Source organism: Macaca thibetana, chromosome X (genome assembly GCF_024542745.1).
Source record: "Macaca thibetana thibetana isolate TM-01 chromosome X, ASM2454274v1, whole genome shotgun sequence".
Lineage (NCBI taxonomy): Eukaryota > Metazoa > Chordata > Mammalia > Primates > Cercopithecidae > Macaca > Macaca thibetana.
This window is the reverse complement of record NC_065598.1, coordinates 93,256,740-93,278,489: the sequence shown is the minus strand read 5'-3', so window position 1 is coordinate 93,278,489 and position 21,750 is coordinate 93,256,740. Positions and strand designations below refer to the sequence as shown.

The 21,750-nt window shown below is 37.5% G+C and overlaps 1 protein-coding gene across 6 annotated transcripts in view; it reads right to left on the bottom strand.

Annotated features, from left to right (window-relative positions):
- Positions 1-21,750, bottom strand: part of DIAPH2 (diaphanous related formin 2) — a 912,659-nt gene that overhangs the window by 184,193 nt on the left and 706,716 nt on the right. The gene's annotated exons all lie outside the window — the stretch shown is intronic.

Here is a 21,750-nt window from a genome sequence, read left to right as displayed (position 1 = left end):
ATATTACCTTTCTGTTTGAGAATCATATATTTCTTGTTAGATTGAACCATATTACACTGTCATTTTGTAGGCAAAAAACGGTCAAATGGCAACAATTTCATATGGTTCAAACTAATATTTAGAGACATAACTAAGCCATGTGAACTACTACCAACCTCCTGAGAAAATACTTCCAAATAGAAAAGAGGTAGGGAAGGAAAAATGGAAGATTATGCAATGCAGGTGATGACAATGAAAATATGCATTTAAAGATATTTTCTAAAATGCATTACTTGAAAAGCATGGATTTTCTAATGGTTCCTACATTACACAAATCGAACCTCCATGAGTCATCAGCACAACCATGAGAACAAGATCAAGACAAGCAGAGTCTTGGCACACAGTTGGCCCGCCCTTTTGGCTATTGTCTTCACCATGGAGATGTTGTCAATTTTTCACTGAAGTCAATAATTTGCACTTCTTTCCCTAAAGCTTAGGAACGGTTTTGCAAGATCTCCCAGAACTCTGTCCCTTGCCCCCACTCCAGCATAGGGATGCGAGAGAGCTTATCTTGTCATTTTAATGAAACATCTTTGAGGTATGATTTCACTGGGGAGAGATTTAGAAATCAAAGCTTAAGCAGAGCTTGTGAAAGTAAGTTATGCAGTACTGAGCAAAACACAATCTCTAGAACTCATTTTTTCCCTCAGCAAGCATTAATGAATGTCAAGCCTTTATAGATTAGTTAATATACTTAGAGATAGAGAATACATATTTATTTTTCCAAAACCTTGATTCAGCCAGTAACTCACTGAGAACTGAATAAATAAATCCACTCATTATAGTGCTTTTCAGAGGAAAATTCGGCAATATTTGCAAAAAAGTCAAACTTATTTTTTTCTATCATAAGCACATGAAGTAATGACAATTGCTTCAATATTATCTAGAATATCAATATATCTGCCATGTTTGCACTTTCTCATTAATTGGAATTTTATTTCTGTGTATTAGAATTTATCAGGTAGGAGAACAAACCAACCAACTCAGCTTAACCAAACACCTAATTACATTTTTTCATGCTCTTTGTCATTTTAGTGAGTTTCTTGTAAGAGAACGTCAGCATGACTTTTATTAATGTCAGAGAATGCATTTTTTTCCTTTCGATAAAAGAAGAAAGGACCTTTCACATTCAAAATTCAATTTTTCCCCTAACATTTCCAATATGACACAAACATATGGTAAATAAAATTATTCTAGTAAATATTAGAACCAGTGGACCAGTGAGGGAGACTTGGAGTATACTGTGAATACATTGAATACTAAAGAACATCTGAAATATAAAAATCATTGAACTTTTAATAAAAACTGAATAATTCAATATTTTTCATTAAAGAAAAAAGAAATGTAAACAATAACAATCATTAACTCAGGTCTGTCTATGTATCAGAGAGAGCTGACAAATGTGATGAGAAAGTTTTCAAGAGTTTTACACAGTGGACTATACTGGGTAGAAAAGTCTGCTTTCTATTTTCTTGGGAAAGAATATAAATAAGGTTAGGTTTACAAATAAAACTTTCACTGAAGTAAAGGAATAAGACACATCAAATAATTGCAATTAAATAAAGAATAATGATTACATTTAAGAATAATGGAACTTGTCAGGAATACAAGTACAGCTGGTATTTCCCTGAACATCCCTCACTATATAAGGATTATCTGAGGCCGGGCACAGTGGCTCACACCTATAATCCCAGCACTTTGTGAGGTCGAGGCTGGCAGATCACCTGAGGTCGGGAGTTCGAGACCAGCCTGACCAACATGGAGAAACCCTGTCTCTACTAAAAATACAAAATTAGCTGGGCATGGTGTTGCATGCCTGTAATCCCAGCTACTTGGGAGGCTGAGACAGGAGAATTGCTTGAACCCAGGGAGGCGGACGTTGTGGTGAGCCAAGATTGAGCCATTGCACTCCAGCCTGGGCAATAAGAGCAAAAGTCCATCTCAAAAAAAAAAAGGGATTATCTGTACCATTACACTTTTGTTCTCCTGGGATATTTAGAAACTTACTGTTTAACCATTTGTCTTACAGAGTTACATTCAGGTACACCTAAAGGCAGGGAACTGGACTGGATAATCTAGAGCATCCTAATGTTTTATAAAAACCAAATCACATAAAACAAATTCAAAGGACTGATATTACTCAAAGCGAACTCCACGTAAAGTGCAAACAGACCCAAAGATATGCTGCAAAATGAAATCTTATAAGTCCTATTACATTACTTATAGAGAATGTGGTGTAAACTATCCCTAGATACGATACCTTCAGTCATTAGGGACTAAAAAAGAGAAATGGGAATCTCATCGACAATATCTGTGAGAAACTTGAAGCTGTTTGCTTAGAGTATGGAAAGTATTCATCAGAGAAAAAGGTTCAAACCTACTTTAAGAGAGATAAGAACTATTTCTTCACATATCAGAAGAGGGTTGAAGAAGATTGTTTCTTGACAGAAGTTCTCATGGGAAAAGCTCCCTTTTTTATTTGTGACAAAGATCACGCTGGAATTGATAGAAAAAGATAGACATTTTGAAATGAATAAAAGAGGTCACTTACAGGAAGAGCCTTTTTTAGAAGTGGCTTTTTGCTAAAAGATTCTCACTTTTATTCAAGTCAAAACATTCATTTTATTCCGGGAACAAAGTGGTATGAATTTTGCTTCTGTCATTAACTATCTCAATTAGGTAAACCACAGAGGCTTCATGGGCGTGCAACTTGAGCAGTCACACAGGGCCCTGCTCTCAGAAGGGCCCCACACTTGGTTTACTGCTCTGCTGCTGCCATCTTGAAATTCTTAATAATCTTTGAACAAGAGGCCTCACATTTTCATTTTGCAAGAAGCTTCACAAATTACACAGCCAGTTCTGGTAAAACAAAACTCATCTGTAACATGATAAACTATCTTGGCTGTCCATTTTTCACAAGTTTCTTATTAACATTTGAAAGATTACAGGGTCTTCAAAATTATGCAGTGGTTACTATTCCTGATAGTTTCTTAATGCGGTTTTCTTTACTTTTGTATTTATAAAATCATATCAAGGAAGAATTTCCCAGTGGTTAAGTCACTTCCGTTAGAGGCTGCACTAACTTTTTCCATCCACATGAGCATGGTTTAGTAAGAAAATGGTCTCAATGCTCCGATTCCTTATCATCGAAAAGAACTGTTCGGTTATTAAAAATAAAATTGAAAGCAGAAAAGATTGAAATAGTAGCTTTGGATTTCCTTTCCTCTAAGTTCAGATCCATGAGGGTTTATAGGGCAAAGATGTCAAACTAAAACAAATGGAAACTCTCAGACATGTTTATTTGTTATCTGAAGAAGACATGAGAACACCCAGTAAGGGTAAACAAAATGTTTTAAAGTACATACAAATAAGGACAATTATTGAATAAGTATACTAATACTATACTAGGAACTAAGAGAAGGTAAACGTGCTCTTCAGTAGATGTGTTCCTGAACAGTTATCCAACTCACTATCTACCTCCTTCCCACTTTCAAAGAATTCGATTTTAATATATAGGGACATTGCTATTTAAGAAATTCTCTGGTAATTCATTTTACAAACTAAATATTAATACATCTACACACACACACACACACACACACACACACACGATGCAAGTGATCATTCCTTATCACTTGCTGAGTTCATTCTAGCATGTTTTAGTTTTAAGAACATGGCAATATATTATACATCAACCAAAGCCATAATGAACAACACAAAGACTCTACTGAGTTCCTGTAAAGAGTCCAATGCCAAGGGTATCCTCCCACTTTGTCACTGAGAACTACTTGATTCTGACTGATACTGTCACTGGCAGAAGGAATGCAAAGCTTAGAGCACGAGCCTCTCATTTGCAAATGTATAGCAATGTCATGACTCAGCTCTAATATTCAACTAAAAACAGTTTTCAGCACAAGTAATAGAGAAGCCTAGTAGAAAAGGTGGTGGGCTGAGGTAGGCTACTCCTGGCTCTACTGTTTAGCACTAAACTGACTTTATGACCTGGCGAGTGCTGTTTGTGACTCAGTTGCCACACCTGTGAAATAAGAAGATGAGTCATTGGGCTCTGGGGTTCTTAAACTTTTGTGTACGTCAGAATCACCTAGGGAGGTTGTTAGAAAATGGACTGCTGTCCCCTTACTCCCACCCAGTTTCTTATTCAGTGGGTTTATAGTGAAGCCAGAAACTTTGCATTTCTAACCAATTCCCAGGTTATGCTGAAGCTGTCCCGTGGCAAGAATCTGAAGTACTAAACCCACAGTAGTAGGGTTCGTGAGGCACCTGCCAAGATGCTACAGTATCAACAGAGAACAGCAGTGTTCTTTCAGAAGAAACTCAGGCTGAATGATGGCAGTACATTGGCCTGCTAATTAACAAGGGATAGGGTGAGGGGAGTGGGGCTCGATGAGCCTTGAGAAAGCTAGGAGGTTATGACCTGAAACTGAGACTAAATCAATCAGACTATGCAAGGCCCTAAATCAGAAAATGAAACTAGGTAAACTAAGGGATGAGAGAGAATCAGCTAGACTAATGAGCCAGAACACATGAGGAACACTTTTAGTGAGATGGGACAACAGGAATGAAAGCTCATAGGAGGTTAACAAGAAGGGCAAAGGTACCATGCCTTGGGGGAGGGGTGGGACAAGGCTTGGGTCTGACTTGACTCAGAAAGTTCCTGAAGAAGCTCTGTCCAAATACTTTGCTATCATTGTCCAAACGAAAGAGTATTTCAGGCAGAAAGACTTAATCCCAGATGGATGCTCTGAAATGCTAAAAAAGAATGAAGAGTAAAATGTGGAGCTAGGGCAGTGGTATACTCCTGTAATCCTAGCTAGTCGGGAGGCTGAGGCAGGAGGATGGCTTGAGCCCAGGAGTTCAAGGCCAGCCTGGATAATATAGTGAGACTCCTTTGTCTTAAAAAAAAAAAAAAAAAAAAAAAAAGAATAATATGTGGGTAAGTATAAATGAACATTAACTGAATAAAAATAATTATCCTACTGTCTTGTTCTAAGGTGGGTAATACAAGACCTTGACATCAATACTGTATGCTTGTTTACAGAAACACAAATATTGCATGATCTCACTTACATGTGCAGTCTAAAAAAGTCAATCTCATAGAAGAGAAAGAATGGTGTTTGCCAACAGCTGGGGGAAGAGATGGGCAGATGTTGGCCAAAGAGTACCAAGTTCCAGTTAGACAGGATGAATAAGTTCTGGAGACTAACTGTACAGCATGGTGATTATAGTTAACAATACTGTATTGTACACTAAAAAACTGCTCAGAGAGTAGATCTAAAATGTGCTCACCATCAAAAAAGTATGTGAGGTGACGAATATGTTACATTAGATTGATTTAATCATTTCACAATGAATACATATATCAAAACATGACATTGTACACCATCAATATGTACAATTTATTTGTCAATTATACCTCAGGAAAGCTGAAAAAAAGAAAAAGATACTGTATGTCTTTCTAACTAGCTTTATACTTCAATGGGATTTTGAAAAATGAGCTATGATAGTAAATTATATTGTTAACAGAAACACATACAAATAGTCATGTTGGAATCTATTTAATAATATGTGGATATTCACATATACATTATATATACTGTAACCTTTGCTATTTTTAAAAGGCATCTTTGCTAATGAGTTCAGCTAATAAAACCATATCCATATTCACTTTTGAAGATATTGAGGTGAAGTGATACTGATCTCACATATATTTCCACACATATCATACCACACAAAACACCTATGAATATTCAATGTCTACATAGTCAAGGATTAAGTTCCAAATTTGATGTGTACTTTCCTATCACTCTTCTAAGATAAACACTCCTTTAATATCAGCGAAAATAAAAACATACTGCTGAAAGCATCTGTATTCCTAGGATGCTCCTAAAAATTAGTAGTTGCTAGTTATTGCTAAACTCCACATCCGGGTGTGACCAAAATGCATACAGTATGAGAAGTATATTATAGCAGAAGGGGGCATTACATTTCAAAAATATGTTGAATCAACCTAATGTTTTTCAGACTGGAGTGAAAGAGAAAAACAGGTCTTTCTACAGTGCCTAATAAAACTGTGAAAACACAAAGTAGAGGAAAATGTAAGAAAACAGAAAGAGGTTGCTTAATGCCTTTCAAATAGAAACTGAATTGCTGAGGCAGTTCTCACCACCTTATTTATACATCGGGTTGCTCACAAATCATGATGTCACCCACCAGGAAGCAATGCATCAGGAGGAGCACGACAGTGCAACAAGCCCAAAGAAGGAGGGGAGAGAGGTGCAGCAGAATGATAAAAATATATCAACTCGTAAAATCCAAATGGTTTTATAGATGAATATTATATGAAAGCATTTCATAGAAATAAGAAACTAGTTTCAGAAACTGTCTACAGGCCAAACAAACCAACATAAAAGAGGACGCTTATAACAAAGGACTTACATTTGGTGAACCATAACTGGGTATTCCTTGAATATCAGAGATTGAAGAGATGGCCAACTTCCACCAAAAGGTTTCCTTTCCCTACCATACCTCTGAGACAAGCAACTAGTCTCTCATTTCCCTTCTCAAACAACAACAAAAACATGACAACAACCAAACCAAACCAAACCAAACCTGGCATATGGTCCTACTTTCCATTTAAATAATACATTTTTTTCTTTAAGACATATAGTCTTAAAGTAAATTTTTGAGACGGCTCCTCAATAATACAGACTTCTGGTTTTACTTTGGTATGTCAGCATCAATTAGTCTACAGTTACTTTGTCTTTAAAAAAATCACATCCGGCCAGGTGCAGTGGCTCACGCCTCTAATTCCAGCACTTTGGGAGGTGAGGCAGGTGGATCACGTGGTCAGCAGTTCAAGACCAGCCTGGCCAAGATGGTGAAACCCCATCTCTACTAAAAATACAAAAATTAGCCGGGCGTGGTGGTGGGCACCTATAATCCCAGCTACTTGGGAGGCTGAGGCAGAGAACTGGAATTGCTTGAACCTGGGAGGTGGAGGTTGCAGTGAGCTGAGGTCGCACCACTGCACTCTAGCCTGGGCAACAGAGCAAGACTCCATCTCAAAAGAAGGAAAAAAAAAAAAAAAAAGTCACATCCTTCAGAAGAAATGTTAACTACTGAAGTCTAGGGCACAGAATCTCTTTTTATAAGGTTATAATTATTTGTGGTTTTAAAAGAGCAAACCCATACATTTCCTTATAAAGATGTTTACCTTGTTCCTCTAGGGTCTTAAAAAAAGAGAGAGGATGAGGCAGAATAGGCTGAAAACTGCACTGCCAACCCTTGCCCCTACCTCCACTTCCAACCTTGAGGAGGGAGGTATCTTTTGGAGGTTTCATCTACTGTCATGGTTACTCAATTGAAAATAGATACTTTCAACATGCTTTAGCCACAGGAGCTTACAGGATTACTTAAAAGTACAGGCTGCATGTGAATGTACTGTTGGGGAAGGAGTGTGGTTACATTTAAAGCTTAATGTAACCATAGTTCATCTCTATAGCTCGATCTCGATTTCCCCTCAAAATATGATCAGATAGCCCTTAGAACAAAGCTGTATTGACTATTTGAGTGAAGAAGAAAGAGATGCAAAGAACAGTATAACAAGACCTAACAACATAATGGATTCTGGTGATGCTGGATAGAGCTCTGACTCAGAACCAGTTGCCTCAAACAAGTAAAGCATCTTTTTAAAACACTGGGGAAGACACAGGGGAGGCAGTTTCATATGCTATGCTGAAGTTCAGTAGAATGAGGTCGGTTAAGCACTCTGTCCTGAGACATACACTTTTCATTTTCAATTGTTTTCAAATAAAAAGAGAGAAATCCCCTTTTCAAGTTGGATTGTTTAAATGCACCTACAGCTACTCCTGTCTAGCAAAGACTAGGCAAGCTCTCCCTACTGATGCATTTCAAAAAAGGTTCAATTGGCAAAAGAAAGCAAGTGCAAAGGGTTTTTGACAAAAGAGGACTTGAGGGAACACATTTTCCTTTCACAGAAATACTGTTCTAAAAAATCAGACAAGGTAGTGACTCAACCAAGAATGCGTAGATATTGGTGAGATCAACAGGAAATTTGGAAAACTTCTTCAACTTCAAACACTCAACTGCATAAAATTATTAGCTTAAAAATTGGGGTAGGGATTACATTATAAAAATGAGGGACTAAAGAGACAAACAAAACAAGATACTATGATTTACAGATTACAACATAGCCTAAACCAGCATACTCTGAGAATGTGGTTGTCTTACACCACAGAACCACATGGATGTAAAAGGAACCTCCTGGACGCTGTCCAATCCTCAGCACGGCTATGCCTGAGTCTTCTGAGGCCTATATGCATCCATCCTATTTAATGATGCTCCAAATAATTCCTAGGCAACTTTCTCCAGGGCTCAGCAAATAGAAAAGGCTAAATCAAATATAGGAGCTCTGAAATATCTACTCTGACAAAAAGAATTTTTTTTAAAGGACATTTAAAGTAGATTCCAGTGCTGGTTCAAACAAATAAAAGTATTATGCCATCCATAGTTAATTGCACATTTAAAAGGATAATTATTTTTTGATTTTCAAATGAATCATACCATCATCTTCTAAGCTATTATGAAATAGCATATGAAACCTACTGTTGATATATATGACAAGCAGGTATTCTAAGTTTAGGTTTTAATGTCTTCATAATACCATTGTGACAAAGCTATAATTGCTTTCTTAAACTATGTCTTCTTTTCCATTTTTTCCCACTAACTAGTTAAGATATTATACACTTACTATATATTTTATAGGTTGTTCATGTATGAGGGGTGTAACAGAGGACTGAGGATTGACTATTTATAAAAAAAGAAACATAGACATTTTAAAGATATATATATATATAAAATAAGAAAAAAATGTTAAATCTATATATTATATGCTGCATACGGTCCTGTGTGAGAGTATACATACACCTATAGGACTACATGAAGCAAGAACCATTATTTCTTACAGAACAGACACACATAAGAGAGGGAGAAAGGCTGATAGTTAATAACCCCTCAAATAGGTTAATAGTGCTAAGTTATCAGTCAATCATACTTTGATGAGGGTATGTCACCACCAATCAGCACACTGTAGGCACTGAATAAATACTTGTGGAATTAAACTAATCACTAAAAGGTTTTCGTCCATAATCCTTTTGCACATTTAGTGTAACAATGAATTTTTTTTTTTTGAGACAGAGTCTTATTCTGTTGCCCAGACTGGAGTACAGTGGTGTCATCTTGGCTTACTACAACCTCCACCTTCCGGGTTCAAGCAATTCTGCCTCAGCCTCTTGAGTAGCTGGGATTACAGGCACCCGCCACCACACCCAGCTAATTTTTGTAGTTTTAGTAGAGATGGGGTTTCACCATGTTGGCCAGGCTGGTCTTGAACTCCTGACCTCAGCTCATCTGCCCACCTCAGCCTCCCGAAGTGCTGGGATTACAAGCATGAGCCACCGCGCCTGGCCAAGTGTAACAGTAGATTTTGTCCTGATTCTGAAGCAGCCCAGGGGCTCGGGGATTCAGTGTGGGTGGAACAAATATAATTTAAAAAAAAAAAGTCATTAGAGACTCAGTTGGGTTCAATGCAGTTTGTTGGTTCTGAGAATCTGTTAGGTATAATTACTGACATGAATCTACGCGCATTTGACTGAGAACAGAGCCAAATTAATTGCAATGTTGCTGTATAACAGCTGTTATTCATTTGACACTTTTCTGTAATAGGAGTTAGAATATTAAAATATGGAACAAAGCATGTTTTTAATAAATGATTAGGCCACCTACAATGTGTTTTGGTCATTTCTTATACAGTCAGTTTTATTGTTTTCACTTACCTGCTCTAATATTTTCATAGATTTCTGCCTAGTAAAGGTGCATAAATCATATATAGCAAAAAGCATATATTGTAGAGAAAAGCCAAATTTGTAACTGCCAGTGTTACTCATCTTCTACACAGGAATTGATGAAATCTTGCTAAATGTTCAGCACACTGAAGACAGCTCTTACAGTTTTTGCAAATCTGAGTTTCTGCATTTAGAATGTAAGAACTCTTAATGAGATCTAAAGTATATTACCTATCTTGTTTCACATATTTATTTTTGTCTCTCATTTAAAAGAATATTTTTAGTAGATGTAGAAATTTGTTTTACTGCTAAGCCAGATAGAATGAGAGTTTAGCACTTATTTCCCATGAACTGAAGCCAGAAATGTAATTATTTTAGTATGGGGTCAGAAAAAAAAATTACTAGTGATAAGTGGCTCAAATAGGCTACAGGGAAAAATAACTAGAATCTTCAATTAATCTAGAGTGTATTCTGGAAATAGTATAGATAAAGCACGTGCTCCAATGCTAGTATATACTGATCACTGATGCCCAGAAACAATAATGACATACTAATGATCTACCAGTAAATATATATTGGTATATATATATTTATACCATGCTGGCTACATGTCCAGCAATATTGGACATGCTGGCTACATGTCCAAAATTATATTTAAGAGCAATATGCTGCTGCACATTTTCACCTATGTAACATGTAAAGCCAAAATTTTTTTTAGGGGGGAGGTGGTTGGGAGAGTGCAAGGAGGGTTGTACACTAAGAGTTCAGAAAGATTTCAGATGACAAAGACTGATGAATAAATAGCTTTCTATATAATTATAAAGTCAGAGTAATCAAAACACCACTTCTCTTAGGCTAGTCAATCAAGATCTTATTGTAATGATTATTGCCATCAATAATTTTCCTTGATATGTTCACTAAACAATTATTATTAAAGGGATAACATTTAACACTTATTATTACGTGCTAACCATGTGCCAGGCAAGTACTAAGAGATTTACATGTATCCTCTCATTTAGTTCTTATGAAAATCCTATGAGGTAGAGGCTGTTGTTTTCTCTGTCCTTGAGGATCAGAGAGGTTAGATGAGTTGTTCAAGAATACACTGTGTAGGGAGCAGGGCCATGACGTGAACTGGTATTGTCTGGCTCCAAAGGCAAGGGGGTAAACTCATTTCAATCACAGGCTAAACCAATGAAGGAGAGATCTGAAAGACTGCATGTCATTGGGGATCAGCAGATTCAACCAGCAGGGTGTGATTTATCATTCGATGATTGCTACAGTGGGAGCTCCTCCTCTTTGCATCTCAATATCTTTTATCCCAATGCTTGAACTTAGAAATTCAACAAATTGTTGATGAATGGCAGCAGCATGACATGATATTGCCTTAACATGGACCTGAAGATATTTCAGTAAAATAACAAAGTCACGAATTCATACTAAACACCTTAATGTGTGAGAAGCTCCAAAGACCTGGGTAAATCTTTACTGTACTGAATAATTTTATTTGGGGAAACAAAGCCCAAATTTTCACTGAAAAAACAAATCTAGAGAACAAAGAGAAAAAAAATTCTAATTTTTGAATAAACACAGATTTCTTGAAATGTTTGCTAAGGTAGGAATCTAGGTAACTTAAAGTAAACAGAGTATCAGCCAGATACACTTTTTCTCTTCATAGGTAAGGCTTTGCTAGGCCAAAGACTGTTTTCTAGGTCCACCAAGCATACAAACTTGTTTTACTTTGTATTAGCATCGATGAGCTGTTTATTAGCAGTTGTAAAAATATGCTGGAATGATAGTACCAATATTGTCTCATTAATTGACATTATGGGAGGTGATTTACTACTACTTGAATCAATTCCATTATTTGTGAGTTTTCTAATCTATAATTTTGGTAACTATAATTTAATGTCTGGGGTATGACAGTAAGAAACATAAATTGACCTACTCAGATCAAAATAATATAATGTGAAATGAGTTCATTCACTTACAAGATGTAATTATTTCACAACTAGAAAAAACAGACAAAAACAAAATTGCTATCAACCGCAGAGTTTAAATGTTTAGATTTATTTGGCAAAAACTGCTAATCTACTCTCTGAAGACTGATTTTTCATCAAATCTAAGGTACCTCATTCTTTTATCATGACACTAGAAGTAAACAGGCAATTCTGATTTCCATATAATCTTATATAAGGAGGAGTAAAACTGTTCCTGATTAAATTAATATTTGCATAAGAATCATGCTTATAGTTTGCAATTTCAAAATACCCATTTTTAACATACTTTTCTTATTGCTTCCTCTAAGATTTTGCAGTTAATTTGCTGACTTCCATAAACATGAAAAGAAAGAGATTTATTTACAAATATTTGGTAAGCTTTTTCTCTCTACCTACAGAATTAATTAATCTTTTTTATAGTAGTCCCTAAGATAATTATCATCTATACCAATATAGCCAAACATTGGAAAACATAGATTAGACCAAGTACTTTACATAGTTTGCATACTGTTGCATGCATTTTAGAGTACATTTGTTGACTTAGCATATTTTTGTTGCATTTAAATTAGCTTTCTCAATTTTACATTTAAATAAGTGGTATATTACTGTGCATGCTCTAATTATAATTATTTGGAAAATGGTGCAATAAATGTTGGTTGGATGAATCAAATAGCCTAATGTGCCAAAATACATCAATATATAATTATCTACTGGTCAAACTGTGCTGTTCTTTTAAAAAGATGCCTCTTGCCCATCTGTCAATCTGTTGCTTGCAACTTCCAACTCCCTTATAAAATCTCCTTTATGAATTTTTTTCCTTCCTGTTACCATCTTCTCAAACTGCTACAGGTTTAAACTCCTTTGAAGAGAGAAATCAGGTATGAGCTCACGCCCTTTTCATCACCTTTCACTGTTCTTTCCCAGCTACATCCTCCTTGTAGCCTCCTCTCCTTTCTTGTGCTTTGGCTTACTTCTTGAAAATCCCTGAATGAATTCCCATAATAACCTTAGCTCTTAGCTCTCCTACCTCATCATGCCACAACACCCCTGCCTGACTTGGAAGGCTCTTTCACAGCCTGGCTCCATCCTACCTTTCCAACAGTTTTCCAAATCAAACCCTTCGCTAAAATGACACCAACAGAAAATACTGACTGAAAAGTTAACTATCAGAGACTGGCAATAGGCCAAATGCCATTAATGTATAATCGGTAAATAGACTACAGTATAAATAACACCAGTCTCTGGTTTTATAGAAGAAAAAAATTGAGGCACAGAAAGATGAAACACCTTGTCAGAGATTATATGGCTATTAAACTGTGGTGCTGGGACTTGAACTTAGGACCCATTCTCTTAATTGTTTTAATGTATTTTCCTGTGGGCTATTACACATATCCTACATAAAGCATGCTGCCTGATGTGCTGACGTGCACTACTGCTGATGTTATTCCCTTTTACTTGGATAGTTTCACCTCTGCTCAGCCAAATGTTACCCATCCTTCAGGGTCTAGATTGACTGGTATGTTCAGAGGCTGTATTTAGCCTTCTCCATGAAACTTTATGTAATTTTACCAGACCTCGTTGATTTCCCTTTTAAGATAGAGCTAAAGAGGAAATAATCTCTATTATGTATCAGTTTAATGTTTGCTAGGTCAGCTTTATTTTATTTCTCTGACAAAAATGAAAACTTCTTAAGGGTGGAGACTATTTCTTGAGCTTCTACCAGATTCTTCAAGAAGCATAAAAATGACTATCATCGTATCAGCAGCAGCAAGTATATTCTAGGTCCCGTGTTTTGTACTGTACTTAATTATCTCACTTAATCTTCACTAAAACTATAGGAGGTGAATGTCATTATTCTATATTACAGAGGAGGTAACTGAGGCATGAAGAGATAAGGCAACAGAACTAGGTCATAAAGGTAGGTAGCAGAGCTAAGACTGATCTTCACTTGTGAACACACAGAATTAACATTTTTAGCAATATCACTTAATGTTTATAAAATGCCTGTCTCTTTAATATTTAGTCATACCTATTTTCTTCTTTACAATTAAAATAACTGTTTCTTATCATGGCCTTTGCCTTCTGATCTCCAATTCTCTCAAAATATAGCCTTGGCACGTGGTATTTTTTTATGGATTTAACTTGAAAGATATAATTCTGGCCGGGCACGGTGGCTCAAGCCTGTAATCCCAGCACTTTGGGAGATCGAGACCATCCTGGCTAACATGGTGAAACCCCGTCTCTACTAAAAAAATAAAAAAAAACTAGCCGGGTGATGTGGCGGACGCCTGTAGTCCCAGCTACTCGGGAGGCTGAGGCAGGAGAATGGCGTGAACCCGGGAGGCGGAGCTTGCAGTGAGCTGAGATCCGGCCACTGCACTCCAGCCTGGGCGACAGAGCAAGACTCCATCTCAAAAAAAAAAAAAAAAAAAAGAAAGAAAGATATAATTCTCTGGCTGCTTGGTTTTCATATCTTTACTTAATTCTGAGCTCAGTTGATCACATCTAGATTACAGAAATAATCTTTTGTGTTTGCTTTATCCTATTATTATTCTGAATAATTAAATCCTCAAATATTTCTCCTTGATGAATGTACATAATTTTGTAAGCCATATAAATACACCTCACTTTTGCTAAGTTACATCTACTAAGTAATAGATGTGTAAAAAAAAAAAAAAAGTTGGGGGAGAAGTGTTTGTCCTTTGCTACACTGATAGGAAATAGAAGCTTTACAGAAAGCGTACACTTTTTTAAAAAGTTACTTGTAATTTCCAATGTGACTTACTTTACCCAATAGACTCTCTACTTTTGTTATAGGTAAGATCCTATGGCTCCAATGGTATGTATCTCTGGTCCCATGCATGAAATACCTCTATGTACTATATATTACATACCTCACAATGGCAATGAAATGTTCCATATCATCTCTCTTTCGATGGAAGATAAGATTACAATGTTCTAATTGGACATATTTAAAGTTCTATAATCACTTTCTGATGACACCTCACTCGTGTCTTCCACAGGCTTTCACACCCCATGGATTCACACATGATGTGTCTCCATCATGATTCCTCCCAGCTCTCAGAAGGCTCACAACTGCCTTCCATCTAGTTGATAACAGCATCTTTCATAAGACACTCTCTGAGAAACTCAGACAGTGAGCTCCATCTTGACAGACACCCAACTCTATTATTCTTATTCTTTCTTTCCTGCATCTTTTCATTTTCATAATTAAAACTACAGACTTGCAATAGAAGGATCTGTTTTTGAAACGTATTTATAAGTACCAAGGCACATATAGTCCAATAATAAAGTAACATTACAATAAATGATAATAATATTTGTAACACATGGGCCATGAGTCAAGAAGCTAATGTAGTTTACTATTTGATTGATACATAAATAGAGCTATGGTACTAATATATAAAAAACAAATACAATTTTTAAAAATTTATTTTTCATGCTCAAATCACTCAGCTGAGCATATGCATAAAAACTTATTTGGATATTTATCTTATGGTCTCAATGACATTTGAAGAGGTAATTAACTAAATATTAGCAAATGAAAATACATACAGACTATGAAACCATCCCTATAAAAATTAAAAAATTAATCAGGGAAGAAAGGAGGGAAAGAAATGAAAACAGGCCAAGGCCGGGAGTGGTGCCTCACACCTGTAATCCCAGCTACTTGGGAGGCTGAGGCAGGAGAATCACTTGAACCCAGGAGGCAGAGGTTGTAGTGAGCTGAGATTGCGCCACTGCACTCCAGCCTTGATAACAGAGCAAGACTCCATCTCAAAAAAAACAAAAGAAAAAAGAAAGAAAGAAAGAAAGAAAGAAAGAAAGAAAGAAAGAAAGAAAGAAAGAAAGAAAGAAAGAAAAAGAAAAAGAAAATAGGCCAGGCACAGTAACTCATGCCTATAATCCCAGTACTTTGGGAGGCCAAAGAAGATCACTTGATCCCAGGAGTTCAAGGCCAGTCTGGGCAACATGGCGAAACCCCTCATCTACAAAAAATACAAAAATTAGCTGGGCATGGTGCTGTGTGCCTATAGTCCCAGTTACTGGGGAGGCTGAGGTGGGAGGATTGGTTGAGCCCAAGAGGCGGAGACTGCAGCAAGACGAGACTGCGCCACTGCACTCCAGTCTTGGCAACAAAGTGAGACCCTATCTCAAAAAAAAAAAAAAAAAAAAAAAAAAAAGACAGAAAGAAAGGAAGATAAACCAAGCTTGTAGCACATTCAGTGATTCAGTGTTAATCATTAAGTCAGCTTGCTCTCTGACCTGCTTGACCTGCTTCCTCATAGTTGTTCGGTACTTACTGCTTCAGAATCACACAGACCCTGTTACAAGATTATAGTTCCCCTTAACTGCTGTGTAGATAACAACTTGAACATTATAAAACATTAAGTTTTCCATTTGAGCTATTCTTTCAGTGCTGCGTACCAATGAAACTACTGACGTCAGCTGGTCTGAAGGATTCCACAAGAAGCTGACTCACCAAAGAATGCAGTTTCCACATCCTGATGATTTCATCCCCCTTGCCCTGGTCAATCAATAACTCTAATTTTCCAGCCCCCTGCTCGCCAAGATCCACGTAAACATCCCAGCCCAGAACTCCTTGAGGGGATGGATTTGAGGGTCTCCTCCCATCTCTTTTCTTGGTGCCCTGCAATCATTAATGTCTTTCTCTGCTGCATCCCAGTTGTCTCAGGGTATTGGTCTGTTACTGTGCAGCAGGCATACAAACTTGTTGGTCCTATAACAACTAGACACAATCAAAATAAGACCTTCTTTCTTTGTCTGTTATAGACACATTTTTAGGAGAACAGTGAAAGGTTAATAAATACTCGGAGGAGGGTAGGAATCGCTGTAGTGTGGAGAAAGATTACATTCTCAGAACAAAACTGGATAGGCTCAATGTTTTTTTTTGAGACAGAGTCTTGCTCTGTAGCCCAGGCTGGAGTGCAGTGGTGTGATCTCGGCTCACTGCAACTTCTGCCCCCCTGGGTTCAAGTAATTCTCCACCTCAGCCTCCCGAGTAGCTGGGATTACAGGCACCTGCCACCATGCCCAGCTAATGTTTGTATTTTTAGTTTCACCATCTTGGCCAGGCTGGTCTTGAACACCTGACCTCATGATCCACCTGCCTCGGACGCCCAAAGTGCTGAGATTACAGGTGTGAGCCACTGCGCTCAGCCAATAGGCTCCATTTTTAACCACTTACTCTTTTCATTGTTCACTCCAGCAATGCTGGAGTGTGGGCACGGGACTCCTGGAGGCCCCTCAAGATCATTTCAGGGATTTGCAAGGTGAAAACTATTTTCATAATAATACTGATAATTTTTTGCCTTTTTATTTCTCATTCTTTCCTGAGTGTATCGTGAAGTTTTCCAGAAGTTACATGAAGAATGATATTGAATCCGATTGAATAGAAAAGTAGGTATGAGAATCAAGCTGTCTTATTAAGTCAGACTGTGAAGAGATTTATGACACTAATTTTTTCTTTTCTAATTCTTTTTTTGTTTTGGAAAATATAGGTAGTTTTCATTTAAAAGGTTATTTATTTTAACATGAAAAGGTTTACTATTATTATTTTAATTGAATCAATCAATCGAGAATTTTAAAATTATCTCAGTTTTAAATCTAATATGATAAATGTCAATATAAACAACTTACATAAACAAAAGGCATTTGGGGTCCTCAATGATTTTTAGTGTAAATGGGTTCTGAGATCAAATAGTTTCAGAACCTCTGATTTATACTTTACCCTGGTGATCCCATTCAAATACACATGCTATAAGTTGAACTATGTAATTAAGAGGTGATTGTTCTAAATATTTATTTTAGGGGGGGAAAAAAAAACCAGTAACTAAGAGCAGCTGGGCATGGTAGCATACACCTATAGTCCCAGCTACATGGGAGGCTGAGGGAGGAGGATTGCTTCTGCCTAGGAGTTTGAGGCTGCAGTGAGCTATGATCACATCTCTGTATTCCAGCCTGGGTGACAGAGTGAGACCCCATTTCTAAAGAAACAAAATAAAAATAATTAAGAGGAGGTTATACTGGAGTAGGGTGGGCCTCTAATTCAATATCACTGGTATTTTTATAAAATAAACACCATGTGAAAAGATAGGCACACAGGGAGAATGCCATGTGAAGGTTGAAGTTACGCTGCGACAAAGCAAGACACTACAAGAATCTAGGAGAGAGGCTTGGCACAGATCCTACCGTAGACTCTTCAAAAGGAGCATGACCCTGCTGACACCTTGATCTTGGACTTCTAGCCTCCAGAACTGTCAGACAACGTATATCTGTTGTTTGAAGCACCTAGCTTGTGGCATATTCTTATGGAAGCCCTGGCAAACTAGTACACTGTAACTTTAATCTTCGAATAAAAACCAATGATCCCCAAGCCGATATGGTTAGTTTAGACTTCTTTGCTGAGTTTCACAATCACATATACCATATGGCTTCTTAGGCATTTTCCATCTTTACAAGGTATCTGAAAACTAAACATGTTTAAAATGATACCAGTCATTGTAAGTCTCCTGATAAAATCTGTTCTATTCCTGAATTTGCTTTCTCTGTGAAGTGTACCATCTTCTTTAACACTTGCCTCCTTTGATTTACACATCCAATCAATCATCAGCACCCGTCAATTCTATCCTTTTAACACCCTCTCATGATGGTTAATTTTATATGTCAACTTGGCTGGGCCACAATGTCCAGATATTTGGTCAAACATTATTCTGGATGTTTCTGTGAGGGTGTTTTTGGATGAGATCAACATTTAAATCAGTGAACTCTGGGTAAAGCAGTTTGTACTCCATGCTGTGGGTGGGCCTCGTCCAATCAGTTGGGGGTCTGACTAGAACAAAAAGACTGACATCCCCCAAGCAAGAGAGAATTCTGCAGCAGATGGTTTTCAGACTTGAACTGTAGCACTGGCTTTCCTCTGGGACTCTAGCCTGTCCTCCTGCCTTGCAGAATTTAAACCTGCCAGCTTCTATAATCACTCGAAACAATTCCATAAATCTGTGTGTGTGTGCATGCGTCTGTAAACATATACATCTTACTAGTTCTGTTTCTCAAAATAACTCTGACTAATATACCCCTTGCTGCTTTTTAAATCTCACTGTCACTGTGTTAGTTCAGGCCACCATCATCTCTTGTCAGGACTATGACAATATCCTCATAACCTTTATTTCCTTAGTGCTTTCCCCTTCCAATACATTCTTTCTGCTTCTGTCAAAATGACCTTTCTGGCTGGGAGGTTGCAGTGAGCTAAGATCATGGCACTGCACTTCAGCCTGGGAGACAGTGAGATCCTGTCTTTAAAAAAAAAAAAAAAAAAAAAAACCGGAAAAACAAAACAAAACAAAAACAAAATGATCTAAGAAACCTGACTATGTACATCACTTTCCAGTTTATAAACATTCACAGGCTTCCCATTGCTTTCAGGGTAAGACCCTTGGCATAGCAGAAAAGAAAGAAAGATACCATTAGGAGAAATAGATGATGGGTTGATGGGTGCAGCAAACTACCATGGCACGTGTATACCTATGTAACAAAACTGCACGTTCTATAAGGGTACTGCAGAACTTGAAGTATAATTTAAAAAAAAAAAAAAAAAGAAAGAGAGCTCACAATCTGTCCCCTGTCCCCTACTATCTCTTCCAGTTTCTTCCCCAGCTACTCCTCCCTGCACATAAAGGAGCTAACTTTCAGAACTTTTTTTTTTTTGAGACACAGTCTTGCTCTGTCACCCAGACTGGAGTGCAGCACTATGATACTGCAACCTCTGCCTCCCAGGTTCAAGCGATTCTCCTGCCTCAGCCTCCCGAGTAGCTGGGACTACAGGTGCGTACCACCATGCCTGGCTAATTTTTGTATTTTTAGTAGAGACGGGGTTTCACCATATTAGCCAGGCTGGTCTCGAACTCCTGACCTCGTGATCCGCCCACCTCAGCCTCCCAAAGTGCTGGGACAACAGGTGTGAGCCACTGTGCCCAGCCACCTTCAGAACTTTTCTACTGACTTCTTCACTTTCTCAATGATAACTTCCTGTAAATACATATTACCATGCTGTACTCTAGTGCTTACCTCCTAATAGAGTGACTACAGTCATGACCAGTTTTCCTGATTCTAATTACGAAGTTTGTTTGCTAAATTATGTTGATACTATTCTATTTTAACACAGCTTTTTACATAATATTACTGTTTTTCTTCTATTAAAATGTTATATTTGTTTCCTGGGTGGAAGTACAAACTATAGTCAATTCCTGAAAATGTTTATATATTTTAAAAGTACGAAGACTAAACTTAACGGTATGGACATTACCTTAGAAGATTAGACATTAAGAGACATTACTGCAAAATACTTGATAATGATTGTTATAATTAATAATTATACTTAAAAACACATAATTAACTCTGGTTACACACTGCCTGGGTTCAAATCTTAATTCTACCTCTCACTATCTGTGTGACCTTGGGTGAGTTACTTAACTTCTCTGTGCCCCAGTTTTGTCATTTTAAAATGAGATAGTAGTACTTTCCTAATAGGGTTCTGTGAGGATTAAATTGGCTCCTAAATGCAAAATTCCTAGAATAGTTCTTGGTGAGTAGCAAGTGCTATATGTTAGTTGTTGTTGTTATCATTTTCTCCTGACAGTGGCATAGGTAAATGGAAAGATTCCATAGTGAGACAACTTGGATTCTAATCTTGGTGCTAGTACTTCCTATTTGTGTGACCTTGGCCAAGTTCCTTAATTTCTATTAGCCTCAGTTTTCTATCTGTAAAATGAGATGATAATAATACCTACCTCATAGAGATGTTGTGAGGATTGACTTAAAATATGTAAAAGTGCTGGGCGCAGTGGCTCATGCTTGTAATCCCGGCACTTTGGGAGGCCGAGGCAGGTGGATCACGAGGTCAGGAGTTCAAGACCAGCCTGGCCAACACAGTGAAACCCCGTCTCTACCAAAAATACAAAAATTAGCTGGGTGTAGTGGCAGGCGCCTGTAATCCCAGCTACTTGGGAGGCTGAGGCAGGAGAATCACTTGAACCCAGGAGGCAGAGGTTGCAGTGAGCCAAGATCATGCCACTGCACTCCTGCCTGGGCGACAGAGCTAGACTCCGACTCAAAAAATAAAATAAAATAAAATAAATACGTAAAAGTCTTACGACCATGCTTGGCATATGGTCAATATTATAGAGTGCTTGCAATTTTTACTATTGTTATCTTCAGTAATACATGGTCCATATTAATCATATTACCTTGTATCTTGTTCAGATTTTGTTTTGTTTTGTTTGTAAATTCTCTAAACCTCAGGTGACAAAGGCTATCTATGCATGCTTTTTTATTCTTAAATTTTCAGTGTGCAGATACCTGATACCAATCACTTTCTTTTTTTGCCCTCTCTTCTTTAGAAAGTAAACCAACCAAACCAAACAACTCACCAACAATATACAGTCACTCTTGCTAACCAATAAAACAACTAACTTTATTTATTTATTTATTTATTTATTTATTTATTTATTTATTTGAGATAGAGTCTTGCTCTGTCGCCCAGGCTGGAGTACAATGGCATGATCTTGGCTCACTGTAGCCTCCACCCCCCAGTTTCAAACAATCCTCTCACCTCAGCCTCCTGGGCAGTTGGGATTACAGGTGCCTGCCACCATGCCTGACTAATTTTTGTATTTTTTGTAGAGATGGGGTTTCACCCTGTTGGCCAGACTGGTCTTGAACTCATGACCTCAAGTGAACCTCCCGCCTCGGCCTCCCAAAGTGCTGGGATTACATGCATGAGCCAC